Source organism: Triturus cristatus, chromosome 10 (assembly GCF_964204655.1).
Source record: "Triturus cristatus chromosome 10, aTriCri1.1, whole genome shotgun sequence".
NCBI lineage: Eukaryota > Metazoa > Chordata > Amphibia > Caudata > Salamandridae > Triturus > Triturus cristatus.
The window spans coordinates 855869764-855883522 of record NC_140593.1 but is presented as its reverse complement, the minus strand read 5'-3'; the positions used below and the strand labels follow the sequence as shown (position 1 = coordinate 855883522).

The 13759-nt window shown below is 47.0% G+C and overlaps 11 non-coding genes across 11 annotated transcripts; all 11 read left to right on the top strand.

Moving 5' to 3' along the window:
- Positions 1-717: 717 nt before the first annotated feature.
- TRNAV-AAC (transfer RNA valine (anticodon AAC)) lies at positions 718-790 on the top strand. Its single transcript has one exon. It is a non-coding gene; the product is annotated as a tRNA-Val (tRNA).
- A 288-nt stretch (positions 791-1078) lies between these two features.
- On the top strand, positions 1079-1190 carry TRNAL-CAA (transfer RNA leucine (anticodon CAA)). The gene is made up of 2 exons: positions 1079-1116; positions 1145-1190. It is a non-coding gene; the product is annotated as a tRNA-Leu (tRNA).
- Positions 1191-3555: 2365 nt separating this feature from the next.
- Positions 3556-3628, top strand: TRNAV-AAC (transfer RNA valine (anticodon AAC)). The gene has a single exon. It is a non-coding gene; the product is annotated as a tRNA-Val (tRNA).
- Positions 3629-3916: 288 nt separating this feature from the next.
- On the top strand, positions 3917-4028 carry TRNAL-CAA (transfer RNA leucine (anticodon CAA)). The gene is made up of 2 exons: positions 3917-3954; positions 3983-4028. It is a non-coding gene; the product is annotated as a tRNA-Leu (tRNA).
- Positions 4029-6393: 2365 nt separating this feature from the next.
- On the top strand, positions 6394-6466 carry TRNAV-AAC (transfer RNA valine (anticodon AAC)). Its single transcript has one exon. It is a non-coding gene; the product is annotated as a tRNA-Val (tRNA).
- A 288-nt stretch (positions 6467-6754) lies between these two features.
- TRNAL-CAA (transfer RNA leucine (anticodon CAA)) lies at positions 6755-6866 on the top strand. The gene is made up of 2 exons: positions 6755-6792; positions 6821-6866. It is a non-coding gene; the product is annotated as a tRNA-Leu (tRNA).
- A 935-nt stretch (positions 6867-7801) lies between these two features.
- Positions 7802-7873, top strand: TRNAP-CGG (transfer RNA proline (anticodon CGG)). Its single transcript has one exon. It is a non-coding gene; the product is annotated as a tRNA-Pro (tRNA).
- Positions 7874-8258: 385 nt separating this feature from the next.
- TRNAV-UAC (transfer RNA valine (anticodon UAC)) lies at positions 8259-8331 on the top strand. Its single transcript has one exon. It is a non-coding gene; the product is annotated as a tRNA-Val (tRNA).
- Positions 8332-8772: 441 nt separating this feature from the next.
- Positions 8773-8844, top strand: TRNAP-AGG (transfer RNA proline (anticodon AGG)). Its single transcript has one exon. It is a non-coding gene; the product is annotated as a tRNA-Pro (tRNA).
- A 3223-nt stretch (positions 8845-12067) lies between these two features.
- TRNAV-AAC (transfer RNA valine (anticodon AAC)) lies at positions 12068-12140 on the top strand. Its single transcript has one exon. It is a non-coding gene; the product is annotated as a tRNA-Val (tRNA).
- A 288-nt stretch (positions 12141-12428) lies between these two features.
- Positions 12429-12540, top strand: TRNAL-CAA (transfer RNA leucine (anticodon CAA)). The gene is made up of 2 exons: positions 12429-12466; positions 12495-12540. It is a non-coding gene; the product is annotated as a tRNA-Leu (tRNA).
- The last annotated feature ends 1219 nt before the right edge of the window (positions 12541-13759 follow it).

The window sequence follows — 13759 nt, the reverse complement described above, 5'->3', positions numbered from 1 at the left end:
GTTGGGCCTAATTCATGAAAGCAAGGCATGAGAGCAGAAATGGTTTTATTGACCTCACTGAGAGCATACACCTAGAACAAACAAAATGTCTGAAGGATAGAGGCATTTTCATTTCTTGTTCGATGACGGCCATGGAAAAGACAGCAACCATATTGCAGAAGAGAGCAGCATGTGCAGTTGCTTGCTTTGGGTGAAGCATTCACTAACTCGCTGCCAATAACCCCCGGAGCCGGTGCGAAAGGCAACTCTTGTGTGCCTCGGCTCGTTGGTCTAGGGGTATGATTCTCAATTAGGGTGCGAGAGGTCCCGGGTTCAAATCCCGGACGAGCCCTTTTTCAGAGGTAAACATACGAATCCTACTCAAAACTCACAATGCCTGACTATTTCTCATTACACTCGCCGCATTGTTGCACAAAATATTTTGAACCTCATAAGAAACATGGATCACCGTGCTTTTTCTGCCTTCATGCTTAGTCTGTGTGTGTCCCAGGTGATGCTTTCCCAAGCTGTACTTGCTGGCATTTAGGCATCAGATATTTGTCTGTCGATGCCTGCATAAGTCAATTTTTAATACGTCTAATTGCAAGTATGTTGGCTGATATCTCTGCAGTTTTCACACTTGCTCCTCGCTTTCTGAGTGGCTAGTGATACAGCAGAATAGAAGTAGAGAGAACCCTTGAGAGGAACCTTGCTCTAACATTAAAACACAGCAAGTGAGTTTCTGTAGTGCAGTGGTCATCACGTTCGCCTAACACGCGAAAGGTCCCCGGTTCGAGACCGGGCAGAAACACTGTGCATGAGCTGCTTTTATGTGCACCCTCTAAAACTCTATTATCTCAATGCAAGCTTAAGAAGAGGCGGTCCTTGAACCCAGCGAGCCATGGGAAACTTCCTTTACTTTTGCAAGACGAAACAAAGTAATCCGCATCCATCAGTGGTCGCTCTTGTGCCTAGCTTTTTTTTTGTCATGCCATGTTGTATTGTGGGGTCTTTACACTTGTGACATTGCTGTGAACGTTGTAAGTGCAAACATTGGCAGGTGCAGTCAGAAGAGTCAGATCTGTGCACACCCAGGGCTGTCAGGATGGCCGAGTGGTCTAAGGCGCCAGACTCAAGAGAGCTTGATCTTCAGTGCAACTGAGACTTCTGGTCTCCTCATGGAGGCGTGGGTTCAAATCCCACTTCTGACAGGTTTCTTTTACACCCTTAAATCTTCCTGTTTTTTGCAGTGCATTCCCCACACACCACAATCTTTGCACGGACCTGTAACATATGACGAGAAATCCACCAACGATCAGGCTGGGCCCTCAATCACAATTCCATGTATTCCTGGAAGGGACACCTCAGGCACACCTTCCGTTAAATTTGCACTCCATCACACAAACTGCCGTGCTGGTTTCTCATTAAGCAGTTGATCCCATCTTTGTTGTGAGGCTCTCCTGCCACCTTTTGGGCGGAGAAGGCACTGTCCCTGCAACAACACAGGCAGACATGTTCAACAGGGCTTCCTGGTTATGTGGGAGGAGCAGATTGTCATTGGTCCCCCCTTGCGAATTTTAATTTACATAAGGAAGACAGAGAGGTATCTGGGAGTAGGCAGTACACACGGACATTGAACTCTATCTTGTGATTTGCAGCCAATTCTAGATTGAGGCAGGAGGAAAGGAGGTGACTTGCCCAAAAATGGCCATCCTGGGAATTTAGCCACCCTGGGGCTCCCAGGTTAGTGTTTCAGTCCTGCGAGCCACTCATATAAATCTCGCCTGATCGAGCCTGATCGAGCGCTGAGTGAGCGTGTTTGAATCCAAGAATCAAATGCCTCTGTCTTAGGAGCAAGAATTGGCAAGCCCTCCCTTGCATCTGGGGTGGAAGTCTATGGGGCAAGTGTCCAGGACTTGCAGAGGAGTACAAGTGCCAGAAAGTGCCACAGTTCTCATCAGCGCCTTTTTTCTGCTCTCTGGCAGCTAGGATATCGACTGATCCCTTCCTTGCAAGAGTGAAAAAAACAACACCTTGAGAGAAAACATGACTTTTTGTGGTTCACATAGAGAGAGAGCAGCCAAATAGCCCTGCTTTGTTTCTGAAAGACGCATCAGAAATTGCTTAAAATGCCAACTGGGGAATCAGGCTCGTTGGTCTAGGGGTATGATTCTCGCTTCGGGTGCGAGAGGTCCCGGATTCAAATCCCAGACGAGCCCATGCTGTGGAATTATTTTTAGGCTTCTTATTATATAGGGCCATTTCTTCTTTTCAATGCTATAAGACGCCGTGTATGGTGAGAAAGTTCCTTTCCCTCTACGCTATTTCCCACTTTTGGCGTATAGAATTTCAGTGCCGGACTTCTTTGCAACTGCTTTTCTGGGGTGGACCATCAGTGTAGGAAAATTAAATGCAAAGTGTTTTTCTAGTGTGGTTTCAGGTATGGTTTTAAAATCGCCTTTTGGAATAAAAGGGGTCCTCGTTCCTTTCTTCCAAAGAAAGAGATCGGGTAAGGAGGGTCCAACTTTGAGCTTCATGGACATTGGCCCTTGGTCTGTGCATTCCAGCCCACTACATGCCAAGAAGATTCCTGCAAGCGTGTCTGTTTCTGTAGTGTAGTGGTTATAACGTTCGCTTTACACGCGAAAGGTCCCTGGTTCGAGACCGGGCACAAAGAGCAGTTTTCTGTTTTTCACACAGTTTGCATTTACTCTCTCAATTTATAGGAAAGCTGAGATAATGGAAGCTGTCTATCCCTCACCAGCGTGACGTACTGTGCTCCAGGGGTATCAGTGACAGCTCAAAAAGAGAAGTGACGATAGTTTGCGCTATTCGTTTGCACGTCCTTGTGTACTGAAGGTTGGGCCTAATTCATGAAAGCAAGGCATGAGAGCAGAAATGGTTTTATTGACCTCACTGAGAGCATACACCTAGAACAAACAAAATGTCTGAAGGATAGAGGCATTTTCATTTCTTGTTCGATGACGGCCATGGAAAAGACAGCAACCATATTGCAGAAGAGAGCAGCATGTGCAGTTGCTTGCTTTGGGTGAAGCATTCACTAACTCGCTGCCAATAACCCCCGGAGCCGGTGCGAAAGGCAACTCTTGTGTGCCTCGGCTCGTTGGTCTAGGGGTATGATTCTCAATTAGGGTGCGAGAGGTCCCGGGTTCAAATCCCGGACGAGCCCTTTTTCAGAGGTAAACATACGAATCCTACTCAAAACTCACAATGCCTGACTATTTCTCATTACACTCGCCGCATTGTTGCACAAAATATTTTGAACCTCATAAGAAACATGGATCACCGTGCTTTTTCTGCCTTCATGCTTAGTCTGTGTGTGTCCCAGGTGATGCTTTCCCAAGCTGTACTTGCTGGCATTTAGGCATCAGATATTTGTCTGTCGATGCCTGCATAAGTCAATTTTTAATACGTCTAATTGCAAGTATGTTGGCTGATATCTCTGCAGTTTTCACACTTGCTCCTCGCTTTCTGAGTGGCTAGTGATACAGCAGAATAGAAGTAGAGAGAACCCTTGAGAGGAACCTTGCTCTAACATTAAAACACAGCAAGTGAGTTTCTGTAGTGCAGTGGTCATCACGTTCGCCTAACACGCGAAAGGTCCCCGGTTCGAGACCGGGCAGAAACACTGTGCATGAGCTGCTTTTATGTGCACCCTCTAAAACTCTATTATCTCAATGCAAGCTTAAGAAGAGGCGGTCCTTGAACCCAGCGAGCCATGGGAAACTTCCTTTACTTTTGCAAGACGAAACAAAGTAATCCGCATCCATCAGTGGTCGCTCTTGTGCCTAGCTTTTTTTTTGTCATGCCATGTTGTATTGTGGGGTCTTTACACTTGTGACATTGCTGTGAACGTTGTAAGTGCAAACATTGGCAGGTGCAGTCAGAAGAGTCAGATCTGTGCACACCCAGGGCTGTCAGGATGGCCGAGTGGTCTAAGGCGCCAGACTCAAGAGAGCTTGATCTTCAGTGCAACTGAGACTTCTGGTCTCCTCATGGAGGCGTGGGTTCAAATCCCACTTCTGACAGGTTTCTTTTACACCCTTAAATCTTCCTGTTTTTTGCAGTGCATTCCCCACACACCACAATCTTTGCACGGACCTGTAACATATGACGAGAAATCCACCAACGATCAGGCTGGGCCCTCAATCACAATTCCATGTATTCCTGGAAGGGACACCTCAGGCACACCTTCCGTTAAATTTGCACTCCATCACACAAACTGCCGTGCTGGTTTCTCATTAAGCAGTTGATCCCATCTTTGTTGTGAGGCTCTCCTGCCACCTTTTGGGCGGAGAAGGCACTGTCCCTGCAACAACACAGGCAGACATGTTCAACAGGGCTTCCTGGTTATGTGGGAGGAGCAGATTGTCATTGGTCCCCCCTTGCGAATTTTAATTTACATAAGGAAGACAGAGAGGTATCTGGGAGTAGGCAGTACACACGGACATTGAACTCTATCTTGTGATTTGCAGCCAATTCTAGATTGAGGCAGGAGGAAAGGAGGTGACTTGCCCAAAAATGGCCATCCTGGGAATTTAGCCACCCTGGGGCTCCCAGGTTAGTGTTTCAGTCCTGCGAGCCACTCATATAAATCTCGCCTGATCGAGCCTGATCGAGCGCTGAGTGAGCGTGTTTGAATCCAAGAATCAAATGCCTCTGTCTTAGGAGCAAGAATTGGCAGGCCCTCCCTTGCATCTGGGGTGGAAGTCTATGGGGCAAGTGTCCAGGACTTGTAGAGGAGTACAAGTGCCAGAAAGTGCCACAGTTCTCATCAGCGCCTTTTTTCTGCTCTCTGGCAGCTAGGATATCGACTGATCCCTTCCTTGCAAGAGTGAAAAAAACAACACCTTGGGAGAAAACATGACTTTTTGTGGTTCACATAGAGAGAGAGCAGCCAAATAGCCCTGCTTTGTTTCTGAAAGACGCATCAGAAATTGCTTAAAATGCCAACTGGGGAATCAGGCTCGTTGGTCTAGGGGTATGATTCTCGCTTCGGGTGCGAGAGGTCCCGAATTCAAATCCCGGACGAGCCCATGCTGTGGAATTATTTTTAGGCTTCTTATTATATAGGGCCATTTCTTCTTTTCAATGCTATAAGACGCCGTGTATGGTGAGAAAGTTCCTTTCCCTCTACGCTATTTCCCACTTTTGACGTATAGAATTTCAGTGCCGGACTTCTTTGCAACTGCTTTTCTGGGGTGGACCATCAGTGTAGGAAAATTAAATGCAAAGTGTTTTTCTAGTGTGGTTTCAGGTATGGTTTTAAAATCGCCTTTTGGAATAAAAGGGGTCCTCGTTCCTTTCTTCCAAAGAAAGAGATCGGGTAAGGAGGGTCCAACTTTGAGCTTCATGGACATTGGCCCTTGGTCTGTGCATTCCAGCCCACTACATGCCAATAAGATTCCTGCAAGCGTGTCTGTTTCTGTAGTGTAGTGGTTATAACGTTCGCTTTACACGCGAAAGGTCCCTGGTTCGAGACCGGGCAGAAAGAGCAGTTTTCTGTTTTTCACACAGTTTGCATTTACTCTCTCAATTTATAGGAAAGCTGAGATAATGGAAGCTGTCTATCCCTCACCAGCGTGACGTACTGTGCTCCAGGGGTATCAGTGACAGCTCAAAAAGAGAAGTGACGATAGCTTGCGCTATTCGTTTGCACGTCCTTGTGTACTGAAGGTTGGGCCTACTTCATGAAAGCAAGGCATGAGAGCAGAAATGGTTTTATTGACCTCACCGAGAGCATACACCTAGAACAAACAAAATGTCTGAAGGATAGAGGCATTTTCATTTCTTGTTCGATGACGGCCATGGAAAAGACAGCAACCATATTGCAGAAGAGAGCAGCATGTGCAGTTGCTTGCTTTGGGTGAAGCATTCACTAACTCGCTGCCAATAACCCCCGGAGCCGGTGCGAAAGGCGACTCTTTTGTGCCTCGGCTCGTTGGTCTAGGGGTATGATTCTCGATTAGGGTGCGAGAGGTCCCGGGTTCAAATCCCGGACGAGCCCTTTTTCAGAGGTAAACATACGAATCCTACTCAAAACTCACAATGCCTGACTATTTCTCATTACACTCGCCGCATTGTTGCACAAAATATTTTGAACCTCATAAGAAACATGGATCACCGTGCTTTTTCTGCCTTCATGCTTAGTCTGTGTGTGTCCCAGGTGATGCTTTCCCAAGCTGTACTTGCTGGCATTTAGGCATCAGATATTTGTCTGTCGATGCCTGCATAAGTCAATTTTTAATACGTCTAATTGCAAGTATGTTGGCTGATATCTCTGCAGTTTTCACACTTGTTCCTCGCTTTCTGAGTGGCTGCTGATACAGCAGAATAGAAGTAGAGAGAACCCTTGAGAGGAACCTTGCTCTAACAGTAAAACACAGCAAGTGAGTTTCTGTAGTGCAGTGGTCATCACGTTCGCCTAACACGCGAAAGGTCCCCGGTTCGAGACCGGGCAGAAACACTGTGCATGAGCTGCTTTTATGTGCACCCTCTAAAACCCTATTATCTCAATGCAAGCTTAAGAAGAGGCGGTCCTTGAACCCAGCGAGCCATGGGAAACTTCCTTTACTTTTGCAAGACGAAACAAAGTAATCCGCATCCATCAGTGGTCGCTCTTGTGCCTAGCTTTTTTTTTGTCATGCCATGTTGTATTGTGGGGTCTTTACACTTGTGACATTGCTGTGAACGTTGTAAGTGCAAACATTGGCAGGTGCAGTCAGAAGAGTCAGATCTGTGCACACCCAAGGCTGTCAGGATGGCCGAGTGGTCTAAGGCGCCAGACTCAAGAGAGCTTGATCTTCAGTGCAACTGAGACTTCTGGTCTCCTCATGGAGGCGTGGGTTCAAATCCCACTTCTGACAGGTTTCTTTTACACCCTTAAATCGTCCTGTTTTTTGCAGTGCATTCCCACACACCACAATCTTTGCACGGACCTGTAACATATGACGAGAAATCCAGCAACGATCAGGCTGGGCCCTCAATCACAATTCCATGTATTCCTGGAAGGGACACCTCAGGCACACCTTCCGTTAAATTTGCACTCCATCACACAAACTGCCGTGCTGGTTTCTCATTAAGCAGTTGATCCCATCTTTGTTGTGAGGCTCTCCTGCCACCTTTTGGGTGGAGAAGGCACTGTCCCTGCAACAACACAGGCAGACATGTTCAACAGGGCTTCCTGGTTATGTGGGAGGAGCAGATTGTCATTGGTCCCCCCTTGCGAATTTTAATTTACATAAGGAAGACAGAGAGGTATCTGGGAGTAGGCAGTACACACGGACACTGAACTCTATCTTGTGATTTGCAGCCAATTCTAGATTGAGGCAGGAGGAAAGGAGGTGACTTGCCCAAAAATGGCCATCCTGGGAATTTAGCCACCCTGGGGCTCCCAGGTTAGTGTTTCAGTCCTGCGAGCCACTCATATAAATCTCGCCTGATCGAGCCTGATCGAGCGCTGAGTGAGCGTGTTTGAATCCAAGAATCAAATGCCTCTGTCTTAGGAGCAAGAATTGGCAGGCCCTCCCTTGCATCTGGGGTGGAAGTCTATGGGGCAAGTGTCCAGGACTTGCAGAGGAGTACAAGTGCCAGAAAGTGCCACAGTTCTCATCAGCGCCTTTTTTCTGCTCTCTGGCAGCTAGGATATCGACTGATCCCTTCCTTGCAAGAGTGAAAAAAACAACACCTTGAGAGAAAACATGACTTTTTGTGGTTCACATAGAGAGAGAGCAGCCAAATAGCCCTGCTTTGTTTCTGAAAGACGCATCAGAAATTGCTTAAAATGCCAACTGGGGAATCAGGCTCGTTGGTCTAGGGGTATGATTCTCGCTTCGGGTGCGAGAGGTCCCGGGTTCAAATCCCGGACGAGCCCATGCTGTGGAATTATTTTTAGGCTGCTTATTATATAGGGCCATTTCTTCTTTTCAATGCTATAAGACGCCGTGTATGGTGAGAAAGTTCCTTTCCCTCTACGCTATTTCCCACTTTTGGCGTATAGAATTTCAGTGCCGGACTTCTTTGCAACTGCTTTTCTGGGGTGGACCATCAGTGTAGGAAAATTAAATGCAAAGTGTTTTTCTAGTGTGGTTTCAGGTATGGTTTTAAAATCGCCTTTTGGAATAAAAGGGGTCCTCGTTCCTTTCTTCCAAAGAAAGAGATCGGGTAAGGAGGGTCCAACTTTGAGCTTCATGGACATTGGCCCTTGGTCTGTGCATTCCAGCCCACTACATGCCAAGAAGATTCCTGCAAGCGTGTCTGTTTCTGTAGTGTAGTGGTTATCACGTTCGCTTTACACGCGAAAGGTCCCTGGTTCGAGACCGGGCAGAAACAGCAGCTTTCTGTTTTTCACACAGTTTGCATTTACTCTCTCAATTTATAGGAAAGCTGAGATAATGGAAGCTGTCTATCCCTCACCAGCGTGACGTACTGTGCTCCAGGGGTATCAGTGACAGCTCAAAAAGGGAAGTGACGATAGTTTGCGCTATTCGTTTGCACGTCCTTGTGTACTGAAGGTTGGGCCTACTTCATGAAAGCAAGGCATGAGAGCAGAAATGGTTTTATTGACCTCACCGAGAGCATACACCTAGAACAAACAAAATGTCTGAAGGATAGAGGCATTTTCATTTCTTGTTCGATGACGGCCATGGAAAAGACAGCAACCATATTGCAGAAGAGAGCAGCATGTGCAGTTGCTTGCTTTGGGTGAAGCATTCACTAACTCGCTGCCAATAACCAAGGGAGCCGGTGCGAAAGGCTACTCTTTTGTGCCTCGGCTCGTTGGTCTAGGGGTATGATTCTCGCTTAGGGTGCGAGAGGTCCCGGGTTCAAATCCCGGACGAGCCCTTTTTCAGAGGTAAACATACGAATCCTACTCAAAACTCACAATGCCTAACTATTTCTCATTACACTCGCCGCATTGTTGCACAAAATATTTTGAACCTCATAAGAAACATGGATCACCGTGCTTTTTCTGCCTTCATGCTTAGTCTGTGTGTGTCCCAGGTGATGCTTTCCCAAGCTGTACTTGCTGGCATTTAGGCATCAGATATTTGTCTGTCGATGCCTGCATAAGTCAATTTTTAATACGTCTAATTGCAAGTATGTTGGCTGATATCTCTGCAGTTTTCACACTTGCTCCTCGCTTTCTGAGTGGCTGCTGATACAGCAGAATAGAAGTAGAGAGAACCCTTGAGAGGAACCTTGCTCTATCAGTAAAACACAGCAAGTGTGTTTCTGTAGTGCAGTGGTCATCACGTTCGCCTAACACGCGAAAGGTCCCGGTTCGAGACCGGGCAGAAACACTGTGCATGAGCTGCTTTTATGTGCACCCTCTAAAACCCTATTATCTCAATGCAAGCTTAAGAAGAGGCAGTCCTTGAACGCAGCGAGCCATGGGAAACTTCCTTTACTTTTGCAAGACGAAACAAAGTAATCCGCATCCATCAGTGGTCGCTCTTGTGCCTAGCTTTTTTTTTGTCATGCCATGTTGTATTGTGGGGTCTTTACACTTGTGACATTGCTGTGAACGTTGTAAGTGCAAACATTGGCAGGTGCAGTCAGAAGAGTCAGATCTGTGCACACCCAGGGCTGTCAGGATGGCCGAGTGGTCTAAGGTGCCAGACTCAAGAGAGCTTGATCTTCAGTGCAACTGAGACTTCTGGTCTCCTCATGGAGGCGTGGGTTCAAATCCCACTTCTGACAGGTTTCTTTTACACCCTTAAATCGTCCTGTTTTTTGCAGTGCATTCCCCACACACCACAATCTTTGCACGGACCTGTAACATATGACGAGAAATCCAGCAACGATCAGGCTGGGCCCTCAATCACAATTCCATGTATTCCTGGAAGGGACACCTCAGGCACACCTTCCGTTAAATTTGCACTCCATCACACAAACTGCCGTGCTGGTTTCTCATTAAGCAGTTGATCCCATCTTTGTTGTGAGGCTCTCCTGCCACCTTTTGGGCGGAGAAGGCACTGTCCCTGCAACAACACAGGCAGACATGTTCAACAGGGCTTCCTGGTTATGTGGGAGGAGCAGATTGTCATTGGTCCCCCCTTGCGAATTTTAATTTACATAAGGAAGACAGAGAGGTATCTGGGAGTAGGCAGTACACACGGACACTGAACTCTATCTTGTGATTTGCAGCCAATTCTAGATTGAGGCAGGAGGAAAGGAGGTGACTTGCCCAAAAATGGCCATCCTGGGAATTTAGCCACCCTGGGGCTCCCAGGTTAGTGTTTCAGTCCTGCGAGCCACTCATATAAATCTCGCCTGATCGAGCCTGATCGAGCGCTGAGTGAGCGTGTTTGAATCCAAGAATCAAATGCCTCTGTCTTAGGAGCAAGAATTGGCAGGCCCTCCCTTGCATCTGGGGTGGAAGTCTATGGGGCAAGTGTCCAGGACTTGTAGAGGAGTACAAGTGCCAGAAAGTGCCACAGTTCTCATCAGCGCCTTTTTTCTGCTCTCTGGCAGCTAGGATATCGACTGATCCCTTCCTTGCAAGAGTGAAAAAAACAACACCTTGGGAGAAAACATGACTTTTTGTGGTTCACATAGAGAGAGAGCAGCCAAATAGCCCTGCTTTGTTTCTGAAAGACGCATCAGAAATTGCTTAAAATGCCAACTGGGGAATCAGGCTCGTTGGTCTAGGGGTATGATTCTCGCTTCGGGTGCGAGAGGTCCCGAATTCAAATCCCGGACGAGCCCATGCTGTGGAATTATTTTTAGGCTTCTTATTATATAGGGCCATTTCTTCTTTTCAATGCTATAAGACGCCGTGTATGGTGAGAAAGTTCCTTTCCCTCTACGCTATTTCCCACTTTTGACGTATAGAATTTCAGTGCCGGACTTCTTTGCAACTGCTTTTCTGGGGTGGACCATCAGTGTAGGAAAATTAAATGCAAAGTGTTTTTCTAGTGTGGTTTCAGGTATGGTTTTAAAATCGCCTTTTGGAATAAAAGGGGTCCTCGTTCCTTTCTTCCAAAGAAAGAGATCGGGTAAGGAGGGTCCAACTTTGAGCTTCATGGACATTGGCCCTTGGTCTGTGCATTCCAGCCCACTACATGCCAATAAGATTCCTGCAAGCGTGTCTGTTTCTGTAGTGTAGTGGTTATAACGTTCGCTTTACACGCGAAAGGTCCCTGGTTCGAGACCGGGCAGAAAGAGCAGTTTTCTGTTTTTCACACAGTTTGCATTTACTCTCTCAATTTATAGGAAAGCTGAGATAATGGAAGCTGTCTATCCCTCACCAGCGTGACGTACTGTGCTCCAGGGGTATCAGTGACAGCTCAAAAAGAGAAGTGACGATAGTTTGCGCTATTCGTTTGCACGTCCTTGTGTACTGAAGGTTGGGCCTACTTCATGAAAGCAAGGCATGAGAGCAGAAATGGTTTTATTGACCTCACCGAGAGCATACACCTAGAACAAACAAAATGTCTGAAGGATAGAGGCATTTTCATTTCTTGTTCGATGACGGCCATGGAAAAGACAGCAACCATATTGCAGAAGAGAGCAGCATGTGCAGTTGCTTGCTTTGGGTGAAGCATTCACTAACTCGCTGCCAATAACCCCCGGAGCCGGTGCGAAAGGCGACTCTTTTGTGCCTCGGCTCGTTGGTCTAGGGGTATGATTCTCGATTAGGGTGCGAGAGGTCCCGGGTTCAAATCCCGGACGAGCCCTTTTTCAGAGGTAAACATACGAATCCTACTCAAAACTCACAATGCCTGACTATTTCTCATTACACTCGCCGCATTGTTGCACAAAATATTTTGAACCTCATAAGAAACATGGATCACCGTGCTTTTTCTGCCTTCATGCTTAGTCTGTGTGTGTCCCAGGTGATGCTTTCCCAAGCTGTACTTGCTGGCATTTAGGCATCAGATATTTGTCTGTCGATGCCTGCATAAGTCAATTTTTAATACGTCTAATTGCAAGTATGTTGGCTGATATCTCTGCAGTTTTCACACTTGCTCCTCGCTTTCTGAGTGGCTGCTGATACAGCAGAATAGAAGTAGAGAGAACCCTTGAGAGGAACCTTGCTCTAACAGTAAAACACAGCAAGTGAGTTTCTGTAGTGCAGTGGTCATCACGTTCGCCTAACACGCGAAAGGTCCCCGGTTCGAGACCGGGCAGAAACACTGTGCATGAGCTGCTTTTATGTGCACCCTCTAAAACCCTATTATCTCAATGCAAGCTTAAGAAGAGGCGGTCCTTGAACCCAGCGAGCCATGGGAAACTTCCTTTACTTTTGCAAGACGAAACAAAGTAATCCGCATCCATCAGTGGTCGCTCTTGTGCCTAGCTTTTTTTTTGTCATGCCATGTTGTATTGTGGGGTCTTTACACTTGTGACATTGCTGTGAACGTTGTAAGTGCAAACATTGGCAGGTGCAGTCAGAAGAGTCAGATCTGTGCACACCCAAGGCTGTCAGGATGGCCGAGTGGTCTAAGGCGCCAGACTCAAGAGAGCTTGATCTTCAGTGCAACTGAGACTTCTGGTCTCCTCATGGAGGCGTGGGTTCAAATCCCACTTCTGACAGGTTTCTTTTACACCCTTAAATCTTCCTGTTTTTTGCAGTGCATTCCCCACACACCACAATCTTTGCACGGACCTGTAACATATGACGAGAAATCCACCAACGATCAGGCTGGGCCCTCAATCACAATTCCATGTATTCCTGGAAGGGACACCTCAGGCACACCTTCCGTTAAATTTGCACTCCATCACACAAACTGCCGTGCTGGTTTCTCATTAAGCAGTTGATCCCATCTTTGTTGTGAGGCTCTCCTGCCACCTTTTGGGCGGAGAAGGCACTGTCCCTGCAACAACACAGGCAGACATGTTCAACAGGGCTTCCTGGTTATGTGGGAGGAGCAGATTGTCATTGGTCCCCCCTTGCGAATTTTAATTTACATAAGGAAGACAGAGAGGTATCTGGGAGTAGGCAGTACACACGGACATTGAACTCTATCTTGTGATTTGCAGCCAATTCTAGATTGAGGCAGGAGGAAAGGAGGTGACTTGCCCAAAAATGGCCATCCTGGGAATTTAGCCACCCTGGGGCTCCCAGGTTAGTGTTTCAGTCCTGCGAGCCACTCATATAAATCTCGCCTGATCGAGCCTGATCGAGCGCTGAGTGAGCGTGTTTGAATCCAAGAATCAAATGCCTCTGTCTTAGGAGCAAGAATTGGCAGGCCCTCCCTTGCATCTGGGGTGGAAGTCTATGGGGCAAGTGTCCAGGACTTGCAGAGGAGTACAAGTGCCAGAAAGTGCCACAGTTCTCATCAGCGCCTTTTTTCTGCTCTCTGGCAGCTAGGATATCGACTGATCCCTTCCTTGCAAGAGTGAAAAAAACAACACCTTGAGAGAAAACATGACTTTTTGTGGTTCACATAGAGAGAGAGCAGCCAAATAGCCCTGCTTTGTTTCTGAAAGACGCATCAGAAATTGCTTAAAATGCCAACTGGGGAATCAGGCTCGTTGGTCTAGGGGTATGATTCTCGCTTCGGGTGCGAGAGGTCCCGGATTCAAATCCCGGACGAGCCCATGCTGTGGAATTATTTTTAGGCTTCTTATTATATAGGGCCATTTCTTCTTTTCAATGCTATAAGACGCCGTGTATGGTGAGAAAGTTCCTTTCCCTCTACGCTATTTCCCACTTTTGGCGTATAGAATTTCAGTGCCGGACTTCTTTGCAACTGCTTTTCTGGGGTGGACCATCAGTGTAGGAAAATTAAATGCAAAGTGTTTTTCTAGT